The sequence below is a fragment of the Leguminivora glycinivorella genome, chromosome 5 (genome assembly GCF_023078275.1).
Source record: "Leguminivora glycinivorella isolate SPB_JAAS2020 chromosome 5, LegGlyc_1.1, whole genome shotgun sequence".
Classification (NCBI taxonomy): Eukaryota; Metazoa; Arthropoda; class Insecta; order Lepidoptera; family Tortricidae; genus Leguminivora; species Leguminivora glycinivorella.
The window spans coordinates 2,595,634-2,612,261 of NC_062975.1; the positions used below are offsets into that span (position 1 = coordinate 2,595,634).

At 36.4% G+C, this 16,628-nt stretch overlaps 1 protein-coding gene across 1 annotated transcript in view; it reads right to left on the bottom strand.

Annotated features, from left to right (window-relative positions):
* Positions 1-16,628, bottom strand: part of LOC125226452 (cAMP-specific 3',5'-cyclic phosphodiesterase-like) — a 729,130-nt gene that overhangs the window by 11,310 nt on the left and 701,192 nt on the right. The window lies entirely within an intron of this gene.

Here is a 16,628-nt window from a genome sequence, read left to right on the forward strand (position 1 = left end):
TGAATAATTGTAAACAAGATAAAGTTGGATAACGACGATACGGCAACGCAGGTGGCCTAGCAACGCCAACGCGATAAAAGCTGCGCGGGTAACTGATACGTTTTTGGTCCCGTCGGGCACGGTTGCCGGGCGGTCGGCTAATCCATCAACTAACGCCGAGCGTGACATAAGATTTTGTATCTTGTGTAAAATTCTAAACGTGTACTTGACACAGTTTTCTATAACCTTGTGGCTTGAGATATTATCCCATGTCAGCTTAGATTAGGAAGTCCACTTCCGACTCTTCCGAGGTTCAACTACATACAATCTTCTTAATCTTACAAACTTTAGTATTAGTGGAAAAATATTGTTTGTTCATGTTTTTGGATAGTCATAATCATAAAGTGATAGAGTTTAGTAGTAGGCAGTTATTCCTGCTCACGTCATCGTCACAAAGATAATTATTTCGAAGACAGACAATAAACATGCGATAAAGGCATTTTGTAATTATACCGAATTATCTCTGTAAATCCAATTCTATTCTTAGCTCGTCAAGTCTAAGTTGGTAACCAATCGTGATTGCAGTTTTTGCCGTAACAATCACCTCCGGTAAAAGGAAATAAAAGAGTTAAATTTATCCGAAAGGAACAGATACTTCATAATAAAGCGAATTAGGCGGTTGCATAAAAACGCGAGTTCTGAGTGTCACTTCACGGGACAGTGATTTTCGCTCGCTGACGACATACAACCAGATTCGAACTTCAAATACGTAATTAATAGTTTCTCTGGGTATGATATGTATCGGAGATGTCTATGTCAAAATTAACAATTTTGTTTGCAGCAACTTAGTTTTTACCAAAACATATCCGATCTATCTATATGGCGACTAGACCTAATGTTTGACGTATCTAAAAGCTCTAATCGAGATCCGGACCATCCGTGTCGTTGTCAGTGAGAGTTGTTTTGTGTCCGCCGTCATTAAAACTAACCAAATAACAAAACATTTGTAAGTAGGTCACAGCGCCAGATAAATTATATAAGATTCCCCGAATTCTGTAAAGAACAAAACCTCTTACTGGAACACATTTGCATAATTTCAGATAATGAAAGTTGGGGGTTATTATTCTATTAGACATTCTGGAGAGTGTCCAAAGATTTCGGTGTAAAGCTAAGTGGAATGACGGTCACCCGGTCGGAGTGAAAACGTGAAAATAATGCCCGAGTCAGACTTCCGAGAAGTGATTCACTTTTCTGAAAAGTCAAAGTTGATGACGCATACTTTCGTAAGATTTTCTATGTTACAAATCAGTTACAGTAAATGGTAGCTCGCAATAAAGATAAAATTGAATAGGTTTGCTCTACGTTTAATATCACTATTGGCACTTACTACAGAGCAATCAAATCGTTCCTTATTTTGCCTTAATTGCTAAAAGTGGCACTTGAGCAGTATTATGTGCTCCGCCTTCTCCTTATGATAACACAGGCATGAGTGAACTTGTGTACGTTATTTGATTTGTAGTAATTAAGTACTACCTATCTGCTGAATATGGCTGATTAAGAATTCTACTCAGCGTCGCTACAGAGTCGTATGGATCATCCAGAAATCCCCACGGATAATCGCATAATCGCTTATTACGACTCGAGATCGTAACCAATTAATATACCTAATGCGAAAAGATGAGTATTTAGCGAAGGTATAGAATTAGATTAACATTTTTATTGTATGTAGATGTATTTGATTACTTTTACACAAAATGTAAGGTCAAATGCCGCTATATGGGTACTGTATTTAAATAAGGAACTACGTATTCGAGAGTTTACTGGTGAAACCCGATAAGTTGATCAAACTGGTTTTTGAAATTCGAACTATGTGCAATTTCCACAATGTTGTTATTTCAAGGACAAATTATCTCGATTTATCGGGTTTCACCAGTAAACCCTATAGGTATATGAAAACCATGACTCAAAAATAATATGTTTGTTTAACTGTTCATAGCAGAAATAAATGCCCCTTACGGAAAATTGAACTATTCGGTTTAGCAGTAAGGGTCACGACCCTTTAGACCAGCATATACCATAAGTACATAATACAAATATGTAAAAACTAGTTACCGTAATACCGTAAGAAAAAACCGACTTCTATTGGGAAAGCTGGTGGCAGATGCTTGTGAATGAAATTAAATGTGTGTGTGTGTTTTTTTAATATGTGTAGAAGAGGAAGAAAATGTTTAGTTGTACTATTTTATGATGCCCAACTAGACTCATTTTCAGATTGCATACCTCTATGCTTGACTGGTAGAGAATGCCAAGATTCAAGTGTTGAATGTGTAATAAATAACTAGATATTTAAACTGAAATAGACTAGATATTGATATTGATATTGTTGAACTAGATATTTGTTAGATAATTTTATTGATTCAATATCGGTCCAGAAATGAGGGAACAAACATAAAAAAAACACACTTACAGACGAACTGATTAGGTACGTCCAGCTTTTGAGATTTGGAAATCGCGTATCGCGATATGAAGATTGTGATGGTATTATATAATTATATTCTGTGGTACCTATAGGTTACTAGACTCATATCGAATTTGACACAATAAATGATTGTCTTCTGTAGTATTTGACATAAAAAAACAATAAGTATTTATAGATTTTGGGTTATTTTCGATTACAAAATGTGTGTAATTTTTTATTCATTTTGGCCACCGAAAACGCTGTCAGCGATGTAGTGACGTCGTCGAATTCGAACCTTACTGTATGTCAAAACAATAACTGACATATTGAACTCTATTCTTTCAAACTTAAAAAGTCAGAAAATGTTGTTTTCGAATAGAATGACCTGATGCCCAGATAATCTATAGATTAGCATGACTGTGTTGTTTGCGCCTGATTACGTAAAAGTATACTTTTTCGCTGGTAGTCATAATAAAATATGGTAATATTTTATTAAGGTTAATTGGACAGTACTTTATCATATAAGACAGACTTTAAAAAAGGGTCAAGTAGCCTATTACAAGTTTTAGTCAGAGGGGAAATATAAAGTCGTGACAATGCAATTGTGCCCATTAGAACGGCCGTAGGTAACTTACCTGGAATATGTGCCAGTGGGTTTGTACACCTATTGGTTTTTTATTTCAACATTTTTGTTCAGGGAAAATATGCAATGTTTACAAACAATGCAATTTATCATGCGATAGTACGACGCATAAAAATACTAAGTATTATTGTTCAGGTTACTGATAAATTTATGATTTAGGTTGTGTTGACACATCAACGAATCAAATTAATTCAGTACCTGAGTAAATTACCTACTAAATAAATAAAAATACACATAGAAATAGAAAGTTATGATTTATGTTATGACTTTTGATCTAACTTACTCGTATAGCCGAATGCACAAACGCTCACGAAACGCTCGTAGCTATCTATCTCTATCGCTCTTGCGTATTGGCGCGACAGAGCCAGACTACCTTTCGTGGCGTTTCGTTTTCGTTTCGCGTCGCAGAAATGCTATTCGGCTACGGGGCCTGTTCATAAAATTTTTCCTTCTCGGACATGTTGTTACTTAGAAGAATACTTTCACTGGATATATGTATGACGCTATGAAAAAATAAGTTAGGTACTAAGTAAGTATGTTTAAAGTTACTTCGTGGTTAAGATAATTTTTATATAGTACATTTCATCCCTTAGTATGGTAATGACAGTATATACATTTGATTTACGTATTAAACTTACAAAAAGAAACGTATAGCCTGACAAATACGAGTACCTAAATATTACAAAGTGGCAAATTTGTGTTGTCTTCCAGTTTCTTTGCTGTACCCACTATCCTGTTTGTATATTATTGCAAAATATACAAACTTTAAAAACACAAGTAATTTTCATGGGACCGCTCACATCAGGTGCCGTAGCCGAATGGCATTTATGCGAAGTGAAACGAAAACGAAACGCCACGAAACTTAGTTTGGCTCTGTCGCGCCAATACGCAAGAGTGATAGAGATAGATATCTACGAGCGTTTCGTTTCGTGAGCGTTAGTGCCATTCGGCTACGTACACAGGAATCTGTCACGGGTAACTCCTAGCGCCCCTCCTCCACGACGTCACATGATATGATCATATGACGGTGACGTATAAAAGCGACACCTCATATTTATTTTGATGACGTTTGAACAGGAAAATAGGTATAGTATTTAAATACTTATGTATAACTAAATGGGTTTGATAAATCATCAATTGGCATATGCTCGCAAATTGTATAACCCCAGTAGGCAATATCAGTAATTTTGACGTTTTTTGCGGACCTAATTTACCACTGGCAGTTTACGTTTACGTTTATTTATACGATGACGGCGAATTTTGATTTAATGTATTATACTGATGCCTGTGAAGCTTCAAGAATGAGTGTACAAAATTTACTTATCGTCCAAATTACATGTCCCACAAAGATCCTCGTAAAATGTAATCTATAATTCTCAATCTAGAAATTCCAATTCGGCATTGTAAAATTAAATAAGTAAGTAGGTACTTATACAAGATCTTCATTTCTTACAGTGTCTGTGTTAGCGGATTCTATTAAAGTCGATTGAAGGAAATGATGTGGAACGCTTATTTATTTCTTTTCGTAGTATTATTGGTTAAATATAGCATAATAATAACTGAGTTTAATTTAACAAGAAGGAAAATTTATATGATTCACTAATATATCCTCAATGCAAAACTTAAATACCATACCTATTCATAGAACATTCTAATTAATTTCCCAACACTCTTTCCTGTAGTTAAATAATATGTACCTACTTAAAAAAAAACCATAAATCAATCACCCATCTTTACAGCCTAGTGTAACGCATTCGCATCAAAATGACAAAAGAAGAAAAGATAAACAAATATCATTAGCAACTGTGACGTTACCAGTAGGCAAACAAATATGAACGAAAATAGACTTTTATGGAACAATCGTGGAAATGACCTGAACACACAAATAGCAACAGATAAAGCTATTCATGCGCTTGACAATCACCGCGATATGGAGGTTATCGCAGTACCTAAAGCTTACGGAAAATTTAGATTAGAAAATCCGTCACGGTGTGGTCCACTAAAAACAGCGTGTTTTTCAGGGTCCACAGGAAGGCCAGTTAGTAGTTACTGATTACTGAACTTGACGAGAATTCATTAATTGTGACTATAAATATAAAGGTTAAGAAACCCTCCGGTAGAGACATTGTCGGGGCAGGCCCACATGGATGGCGGGTTGATCTGAACAACTAGGACTAGGGTAAGAACAACCAGGGGAAACATTATATCGGGATTCATGGAAATCAAGGGGCCAACTTTACCAAGCAAAAGGATCGGTTAGTAAAATAAAATTGATGCAATTTGTCGAGTTAGAGCTCAATATCTCTATCATCAATATGTACTTGTGCTATTTTAAAGTAGTCACACTACTTACTTTTTTCTTTCATATGTGTAATTTATTTCGGTTTTAATGTCAATATTCTTTGATCCGGTCAACATGTGAAAATACAACAAACAACTGAAACTGTAGATTAAAATCGGTTATGAGTTGCCCGATAATAATTTAGTAATTCCGTGGAATTTAATTACAATATTCACTATAATTTTCATGCGGCCCAGAAACTAGAAATACGAGTATGCCTTTCTAGGCCTAAAAGCAATTAGGTAAGAGTATTAGTTGCTAATGGAATGTTTTAGACAATTTAGTGAAATATTATGATTTATGAAGAACAAACGAGCGCGTAGGTAGGAACTATTGTAATTATTTTCAGAAAATATTCTCTGTCAGGAATCAGGAGCGCGAAGTAAGAGCATAGTCTTCTGGATTCCGACTAAGTAGAGCAAGAATACTTTCGCGTGTCACCATATTTTTCGGGCCATAGTGTTTTACCAATAAGTTTTATTTATACATTTCCGTTAAATGAAAATAGTAAAATTGCTTTTTCATATTGTAAGTATTTAGAGCGCACATGCAATACAGGACAATGCAATCTCGGCCAGCAGGCTAACTGCATTCCGGTGAGTCATTCACTGGAAAAAACCTTTGTTTTTTTCATTTTGTCACTTTTCATTCTGCGAAATATATTCCCGTGCCCTGAACATACTAAAACCCTCATCTTCTATTCTGCGTATCTGATTCAAGGTAACTGAGGAAATTTAAATTCGGATGAGGAAAACGGGGTGATACGAATTCATACGGATTCCTTTTTGATTAATGTGATTCACGGTTTGGGTTAAGGTTTGTATTCATTGGCCTTTATTCGCCCAATATCTGTGGGCGTTCCAAAAGGTATGATTAAATATGTAGGAACATGTTTAATCAATTACGTCTTAAAATGGTTTTGACCTAGGGCTTATATGGAACAATGCGCTGTTTGTATTTCTTGCAGTTATAATAGGCGTATGAACGTGAAATCCTAAGGTATATCCTAATTACTAACCCTATGTGGATTAGGCAAGGATTACATGTATGATACATAACATAATATTTAAGCCATACCCAAATATATTAATTGAAATATACCCAAGATAAAATTTAAATGTAATCCGTACACAAAGACATTTGTTCGTAACGGTTAGATTTGACCAAAGAGGATCGAGTATTATAGAGAGTTACTGTCGAAGTAAAATGTGTAATCACAGTGCATAGATTGCCATCTCTTGACTTGGCTTAAAACTTTTGAACCTCAGTTTTGACAATTTGGCCCATATTCTTAGCTTGATATGTTTTAAAATGTCAAATATTTGATATTTACCATCTATATTAACGATCTAACTAACACAGGACTGACTGCTGATATTACTTTATACGCAGATGATACATATCTGTTCTACTATGGTGAAACAATGGAGGATATCCAGAAACAGGCACAACCGGATCTAGAAATTTTAAGCAAATGGTTTGAAAATAATCTTCTCACCATTAATACTGCAAAAACATCTTATATAGTGTTCTCAGCAAAAAACAACATACATACATACATACAATCACGCCTGTATCCCATAAAGGGGTAGGCAGAGCACATGAAACTACTAAAGCTTCAGGGCCACTCTTGGCAAATAAGGGGTTAAAAGAAAACGAAACTGTGGCAAAAAACAAACCTATCAAAAAAAAGCTAGCTTGACCATAAATGGACAAATTATAAACGAGAGTAAACATGAAAAATACTTAGGACTAATACTTGACAGCGGCCTAACATGGCAGCCACATCTACAAAAACTAAAAACTAAAATAATCTCTGTATCGGGAGCATTACGAAGAATGGCTGGCTGTGTCCCACGGCCAATCCGTTACCAAGTGTATAATGTCCTGGTTAAACCGCACTTAGACTACCTAATAGAGGTATGGGGAACTGCAGCTAAAACTAACATGAATAAATTACAAAGAACACAAAATAAACTGATTAAGACCCTATTTAATTTCGATAATCTTACACCTACAACCAATATATATAACGAAACTAAAATTTTTACTTTACGACAAAACTATATCTACAAGACCTGTGTTCTGATTCATAAAATAATAAATAACGAAGTACAATCACAGCTAATATTCATGACTAACAGTGAAAAAGACCTGCGGAATACTCGACGTTCGAACAGTCTAGCATTATCAAATGCGCGCACAAATCATTTTGGTCAGAAAAGTATCACTCGAGAGGGGTCAAAACTTTACAATAATTTACCGAACGAAATTCGTAGTGCAGCGTCGATAAACATCTTTAAGAAAAAACTAAAGGTTCACATTTTAAAAACGTTTTTAATTAAGTATTACACATATAGTTTAATATTACATATATAATATTACATATCAGAAAAAAAAACCGTAAGTTTAAATTTTGGATAATTTTTGTTAAAAATTTCATATTGCTAATATAACTACTGCGTGTATATTGTAATAATTTTACCTACACACAGTCACTCGAATCGAATTTTGTAATTGTAAACATAGCGTACAATAATATGTTATGCATGCTAAACTATAAGTAATTTAATTCTCATATAAGTGAAGTTGTATATATCTTCTTTGAGAAATAAAAAAGTTCTTAAACCTTAATATTAATATTAGCGCCAATTAGATGAGCGTACCCCAAAGGTGTAATGCCATCTAGGCCACCGTACCTTTTTCTGTATGGTACTGAGGTACGTTTTTTTCTTAGACTTTATCTGTCTATACAGAGTTATATATGTCTTGGATTTGACAAATCTGTGCATTATGGTGAATGACAAAATTCACACACAAATAAATACACGATTTGGCAAAATTTCGATTAGAAAATTAAAGTGAACTTTCGTTTGCTGCGTAAATTTTATTGTAAATAATACATTTTAAAATCCAATGTGTGTTCAGTTGTTTGTTGCGGACAACGGATCGTCCACAGGCTACAGCCATGACCTACATTTTTTGCGGCAACCACTCATTTATATAATATGCTGTTTATACAAACCTTATATCGTTACGGTTTATTTATTTATCGATATAGTTTATGTATATGTATGAAGTATGTGTGATATCTTATTTGATTCAATTCAGGAAGTATTTAGGTTTAAATAAAATATGACTACCAACTAATAACTGATGTAATAAAATTTAAATTACTTCCTACACTTGATAATCGAATACTATTGGACAGATCGTTTTTTACAATGTTACACATGATATTACATAATACAAATAGAATACCTATAGAATAGAGTAGATTCGGAAAGAGAAGTCGTGAAATATATGGGGCCAGGGCCATATATGTTCTGACTTCTGACATAAATATTTTTTCAGTACAGATGTTGTTTTTTTTACGCACAAGTGCGAGAAGTGGTTCATTATATGCCAGGTCGAAACTTTGGAGGCTCACCTGTACTGAAAAACGTCGTACGATACACGTGCGAAAAGGAAATTCGTAACTCGTGTCGATTTAAAACACTCCCTTCGGTCGTGTTTTAATTTATCGCCACTCGTTTCGAACTTCCTTTTTTACGCACTTGTATCGTAATGTACTATTTTCTACTTGTCGACTATAATCTGTCAATTAGGGCACCACAGACTAAACTATAAGTGCTAACTTTTCAGTGTTGGATACTCTATGGCAGTTCCGACTCAATTATAATAAGCTCATTATAGTTGACTTTAGTTAACTGTAATAATTTCAAAAATAGAACTTCATACATTTTCTATACTAATTTGCGATACCTGGCAAATTTTCCTGATTCTGAAACACATTTTTTTTTATCTGTCGCGTTATCGGCCAATCAGAGACGGTTATTACAAACAATTGGTTGCTAGGTAATTCAATGTTGATACAACGGTGAACGACTCTATTGACATTAATTTTAACTTGCATGAATGATGATATTTCCGTCCATTGATGATGAAGATGATGACTCGTAGAAAAAGTATTGTATACAATAGTGATATAATTAAGCTTTTCATTCTCGTACCGTACTATTAGGCCACTCAGCAAGCTTCGTGGCCTAAACATGGTACTCGACTGAAAAGCTTTGTATTATATCACGATTGTATAAAATACTATTTTGCACACAATCAGCTGCTTCATCTAAAGTCAAAAGCTAATAGAACATATTGTAGAATCGAATAGATGTTCGTAACGTTACATAATATAATGAGTAAGTTAAATCATTTTATCGGTAGGTATTCGAAAATATCAGAGCTATAGATAACAATAGACACTACGTTTCCCTTTTACGCATCGCTAACATGTTGTTGTCCTAGTTAGCAATGAATTAAATGTTATCTCGCAATACGTAAAGTTATACCTACTATAGCTAGCCCAATCAATCCAGCCCCGCTGGCAGACGTGACGCCCGCCACGATCCTGGGTGTCTAGCCAATGTGACAACCGCCTATGCTTTGTAAGCGTAGCTCTCCTTACAGACTCCGTATCGATCGCAGCTCCAGTGATTGTCACTTCGGCTAGGCCCGCTGTGCTCCTATCTCGGATCACATTCATGTCATCCAGGAAATCCACGATGACGCACAGATTTGTCAAATGTAACCATTCATAACATGACATTACGAGTCAAAGAGCGCGTCTTCGTAAATAAATAAAATACAATCAATAGAATTATGTACCGCCATTGTATGATTGGCACGAGATTATGTCGCCGTGAGATAGACTACCCGTGCTTATGTCGATGTTCCAACCCGAAGGGTAACTACTAAGCCTCATTAGGATTAGTCAGTTTTCCTCACGATGTTTTCCTTCACCAAAAAGCGACTGGCAAATATCAAATGACATTTCGCACATAAATTCCGAAAAACTTATTGGCCATTGGGGCTCGAACCCGCAACCTCCGGATTAAAAGTCGCACGCTCTTGCCGCTAGGCCACAAGCGCTTCAGCGCTTCTTTTTACGTCGAAAATATACAATTAGAATAGAACGTGTGATCAATGTCGCGGCGATATACCGTCGCGGCAATCATGTGCAGGACGCGTAATATGTTTACGTTGTGTAATAATGTTGACTGTGCGAGTGCCGTCGATAAACGAGTGCTATCAAACGTGGTTCGGATAAGCCGGCTGAGCGGGTATAGTCATCGTATTAAATATAGATGCGGATAAGGTGCCAAAAATATATATCTACAACCTTAAAGTAGAAGCAATAAAGCCGTGCATATATACTTTTGGCAAATTGTCCGCATCGATATTTAATATCTTGCTTGACTGAACGATTCGCGCGTATAAGGAAAATTCATAACCTGGCTTGAGATTTTGTACTGAGCCGTTAGAATTCTCATAGGTATAAATAAAACCGCGTTAGCTTTAGTGAATCGATCCGTACCACTTAGGGCCACTTGCACCAACGAAAATGAAGGGTTAACCTGAGGGTTAACCCAACATTTTATATGGAATTTGACAGATGACAGCTCACTAACCCTGAGTTGTTGGTGCAAGTGGACCTTAATGTATTTAGCTTGAAAAATTTTTAACCGATTTTTTTTCCTTATTACTTTTTGAACACTCATTCTGAGTTTATCCACTTACCAATAATGTACCTAATCAATTATGGGATCAAAGTAGATAGTTACCTAATCGCATCCATAAGATACAAAACTGTCAGGAAATTAGTAAGGAAATACTTCAAGTTGACTCATTTATAGACATAGAAGATGATACATTACATTACTTTCTGATGTAACTATCAATGACTAACTCTCATCTGATTCTCACGAGACTCTCACCACGTCGTCAAACTTATCGCACGAGTGTCAGAGACCAATACATAATTGACATGCCATGATACGTTCACATCAAAATTGCATGACGTACATGTAAACTAGAAAGTTCCATGTGGTTTATTGACTTTATTTCGAAAACTAACTGCAAAACTGGACTTTAAAGGAAATATTTCGCCAAAAACATTTTAAATATTTTGTATATGGTATGGCATTGTACAGAAGGTAACTTAGGTAAATCATAAATTTTACGCTGAAATAGATACCAATGATACCATGCAATAAAGAAATATTAGGAAAGCGGACCCTGGAAAACACTGGGATAACATTGAGTAGAAGGAGAAAAATAAATAAAAAGTGATAAAGTTGTAGCTTGCCAGAGAAATCATGTATTGATGGAGTCTAAATAATAAAATAATTCTTAATAAGATTTCTATCTCCGAGAACCTATAATAATTATAGTTCAATTATTGGCCTCCTGTTTGTATTGTAACTGCTAATAAGTTTCATGTGCTGTTGGTTCCAGTAAATAATTAATAATTCTAGAGTTAAGCCATTTAATTTTATCAGGTAGTTTAGCAGTTTAATTTTATCAGGTTGTCGCAAAATAGTGCCACATTCTGGTAATTGAATAAAAGCATGCATCAAGCGACGGTCAATCAGGCTCCTATTTGATTAATATCTCAATCTGTCTGTTTATAAGCGTACAGGGATTTTACACAGTTTTTTAATCCACTCACGTGATTGATTTTGTTCAGTGGACTCTACAGTTACCATTGTTATCAATAGCAAGATATATGATTGACTAACTATGGTATGGTAAGACATGTCATGTCATATTTATGCAGAAATGCCTATGCTTGAAATCCATACTAATATTATAAATGGGAAAGTGTGTGTGTCTGTTTGTTTGTCCGTCTTTCACGACAAAACGGAGCGACGAATTGACGTTATTTTTTAAGTGGAAATAGTTGAAGGGATGGAGAGTGACATAGGCTACTTTTTGTCTCTTTCTAACGCGAGCGCGTTAGAAAGAGACAAAAAGTAGCCTATGTAGCCGCGGGAAAAAGCTAGTAATAACCCAACCACAAGATTAAAATTTTGAAAAAACCCCCGACCGTGACATAGTAGACCGATTTTCATGAAACATGGCTAAGAACACTCCCGACTAACTCAGCTTTCAGACAAAAAAAAACTAAATCCAAATCGGTTCATCCGTTCGGGAGCTACGATGCCACAGACAGACACACACAGAAAGACAGACGGACAGACAGACAGACAGACAGACGGACAGACAGACAGACAGACAGATAGACAAACAGACAGACAGACCGACAGACATGTCAAAATTATAATACCCCGTCGTTTTTGCGTCGGGGGGTTAAATATAGAATTGAATTATGCAGGCAGTGTACGAAAAGTTAATCAAAGTTTGGATTTTCTCAAGTTACGTGAGTTACCAAAGCGTTAAAAGGTTCGTATTAAATCTCGCCTACATAAACACTATGATTAGTGTCTAGCAGCTCGATTCGAACTACAATATACATTAGAAAGTAGTTCAAGATACAATATACGGTCGAGCCAGTGTCAAAAAATAGTAGGTAATTACATTGTGCAACGTGGGGAAGTTTGGAATATTCTTACGCCCCGAGTTACACACTATACTTTCCAGCACACTCGCAATGTAAAAAATATGTAAATAGATATAAAAAAGTTAAGTATTACATAACTCCCTTGGGAGGACGATTTTTTTATAGGTAACTTCGCCTGTGTGTTAGTGCGTTTTCACATTATCTGATCAAATATCGGATGTAGGAAGGTTTTCAAAGAAAAAAATAAAAAGTGGCAGCTCAAATATATGTTACATCGGTCCTACACCCGATATCGGATCGGATAATGTGAAAACCCACTTAGGATATATGTGAGCGTTTTTTATATACTACGTCGGTGGCAAAAAATGTATACGGTCCGCCTGATGGAAAGCGGTCACCGTAACCTATGGACGCCTAGAACTCAAGTGTCACATGAGTTGTGATGAAAACGTTTTTTTTAAGAAAAACCCTTTGATAGGTACCGAGTCACCGACGTACCGATTCATTACGTATCCAGAGCTAGTTGTCGTATTACTAAAGTTCGAATAAGGCAGGTTTTATGTATTACATATGTACCAGAGTTACTGAGCGTGTGTAATGCGTGCGGCAAAGCTAGCACGGATGAAAGGCTTTCATCTATTGACAGGGTAATTAACTAGCTGTCTTTAACCAATGACTACGTTCCAAACCGTATAACAATAACGTAAATTATCTATTAGGTACCTGCCATGCACTATGTATTAAATTAAATTGGCGTGGCGTTCAGCGGGGCGGGCGAGAGTACGTACACTCACAGAATATACAATATATTTAATAGTACAAGTACAGAAGGCTCACTTCTTTGATATTCACAAAATGGTGCCATTCTAAATTCTTACCTACACTAAAAGCGAACCGCACGCGAGCAGCCAACATTGAATTTTATTGCGACGCGCGAAAGTCGTCGCCACATGGGCGCGTTGCGGAGACGCACCGCAAAAATTCTGCGTTGCGTTGCCGCGCCGCCAGTTTTTGCGGCAGGAAATCTGCGGCGCGGCACCGCGACGCAAGAACTCGCGGTGCGTCGACGCACCGCAAAAATCCGCGGTGCGGCACCGCAACGCAGATTTTTTGCGGCGCGTCGCCGCGCCGCCAAAACTCGCGTTGCGTCATGTCTGACCTTAAGCAGTGTCGACTCAGGACACTTGTATGAGCTTCAATTATTTGGCATTTACGCCGCACACCTCGCCCTGCTGCACGCCTAATATGATCCTCACTCAGGCCTTACACTTTGACGGGTATCACGAATTTTCGACGGGTACCACGGCGGCCGGATAGTCTAGTGGTAATGAAGTAAGCCGCGTAAGCTCAAGGTGGAGACCCTCGTTCGATTCCCGTTCGGTCACTTGTGGATTTGGTCCCTTTTTCTATTGTGTATGATATCAATTTGTACACCTTATCAAAGTTTTTAGAGTATACGCTGACGCAATACCTGCGCCATACGTATTAGTTTCGACATATTTCAACATTTTACGTACGAGTTCGTGAAAGTGTAAATAAACTTCCGTTCTATACAGAATCAATCGTGTCTACGTAACGAATGTTTAGGTTTGTTAACAAGCTTTTAAATTCTTGGGAGCTGCAGGAGTTTTACGGACAGGAAAGTACCTATTTGTGTTTGATATTTGTTCGACTAAAATCAAAATGGATCTCTTCCACACTAAGTTCTGGAATTTTATACGTTTTTTAAATTACTAGGTGTGATAGATAACATGTAAGTACGTTTGAATCTCATTCCGGAGGTCGCAGGTTCGAACCCCGGCTCGCATCAATGAGTTTTTCGGAATTTATGTGCAAAATATCATTTGATATTTGCCAGTCGCTTTTCGGTGAAGGAAAACATCGTGAGGAAATCGGACTAATTCCAATAAGGTCTAGTTACCCTTCGGGTTGGAAGGTCAGGTGGCAGTCGCTTTCGTAAAACTAGTGCCTACGCCAAATCTTGGGATTAGTTGTCAAAGCGGACCCCAGGCTCCATGAGCCGTGGCAAATGCCGGGATAAGGCAAGGAGCAGGATGATGTAACTATTGAAACAGCCTGACTGGTGAGTAATTTATGAGTAATGTAATGTTGAAACTTATAGGTAATTTAGTAAAATGCAAATATTATTTGTTAGCAAAATTATGTAGCTGCGTAACTCTTTTATCTGAAAGCGACAAGACTTACAAAATCGCTGCAAATTCTATTTGATGTTCAGAGCGCTCAGCGGTACCTCAAGACAATTTCCGCTTTATTCTTGCAATTAATAGGTTTATAATAAGTACAAAAATTACTGTGAAACGTCGTGTCTCGATAGTTATGAAAACGTCAGGCTTCTCAGTAAAAAACCTAATTGTTTATTTCACAAACAGAACTTCCAGAGACGCAATTCTTTACCGGATATTTGTTAGAGTTACCGGATCCGGAGTCGCTTATAGCGCTATACATCCGGGAACTTAAAGATTAGTCTATACAAGCTGTTTTCATTGATTTCCGTTAACTTTAGGTACTTTTTTTTAGATCAAATACAATTAATTTCTCTAAGAAACTAACTAAACTTATCAAAGAGGATCGAGTAAATGGAGAATTACTGTCAAAGTAAAATGTGTCAGAGTGCATAGACTGCCATTTCTCGACTCAGGATTAAGACTTGAATTGCCCATTTTCTTTTATATATACATACATACATACAATCACGCCTGTATTTTTGGCCCATTTTCAAGTTTTAACTTGCAAATAAGGGGTTATGTTGAAACTACGCACAATTTAACCCATATCCCACAGTCGCCTTCTACGACACCCACGGGAAGAAAGGGGGTGGTGAAATTCTTAACCCGCCACCACACGGGCACTTTCTTTTATATATTTAACTTGATATATGTTAAACTGCCAATTTCTCAAATGTGACGCTTAACTTCAAACTCGGGTAAATCCATTTTGCTATAAGGTTGATTCTTTGGCAGATTACATTTTATACATAATCAACCTTGAAGCAGAATGGATTTACCCGAGTATGAAGTTAAGCGACACAAATATTAATATTAGCGCCATCTAGCCGAGCATCAACCAAAGGTCGACACAATAAGCAACTTTTTTATTTATTATGTCATTGTCACTGACTTTGTCATCTTCACACTTAGGATTTCACTTTAACTTTCTATTGACTTTACAGTCTGAATCATGAATTTCTGAATACGTCACTCGATGACGTAAACGTCTTGGGAAATGTATGTAATTTTTGTTGTTATAAATAATTATTAAGATGATACGGTAGGGGTCAATTCTCCATACAAACGCTCTCGACTATTTCCTCCCTGGTTTTTGAAGATAGAGCAATGATTTTTTCAACACAGATTGTTATTATTTTTATCTGTGTCGGACCGTTTTGATTTTTTTGATATTCTGCTTTTTAAAGACTCTAGAGCCAATCAAAAATTTACAAAAACGGCCTTTTTCATTGTGGCGGAAAAAAAGGTGTGATACTCAAGATTGGTAACAATTTACCAAAAAAGCTAAACGGTCCGACATAGATTATTTCACTGTCATTCAGATTCTTAAATTTCGTTCCGATTGATTAAGTTTTGAAGGAGGAAAGAGTCGAGAGCGGAACATCGATTTTAAAGATTTTTTTGAAATATCTTTTGACTGAGTTGTTCTTAATGGACAATTTTTTTTCGATAAATCTAGTTAATAACAGTTGTATATTTAACTGAAATTCCAAAGTTGAAAGGGGGGCTCCTTTCCATTTTAGCATTTTCGCTACCGTATCCTCTTAAGGGCGTTATTTACTTTCTCTGTACCAGTGGTGGGCAAACTTTTTTTCATTGGG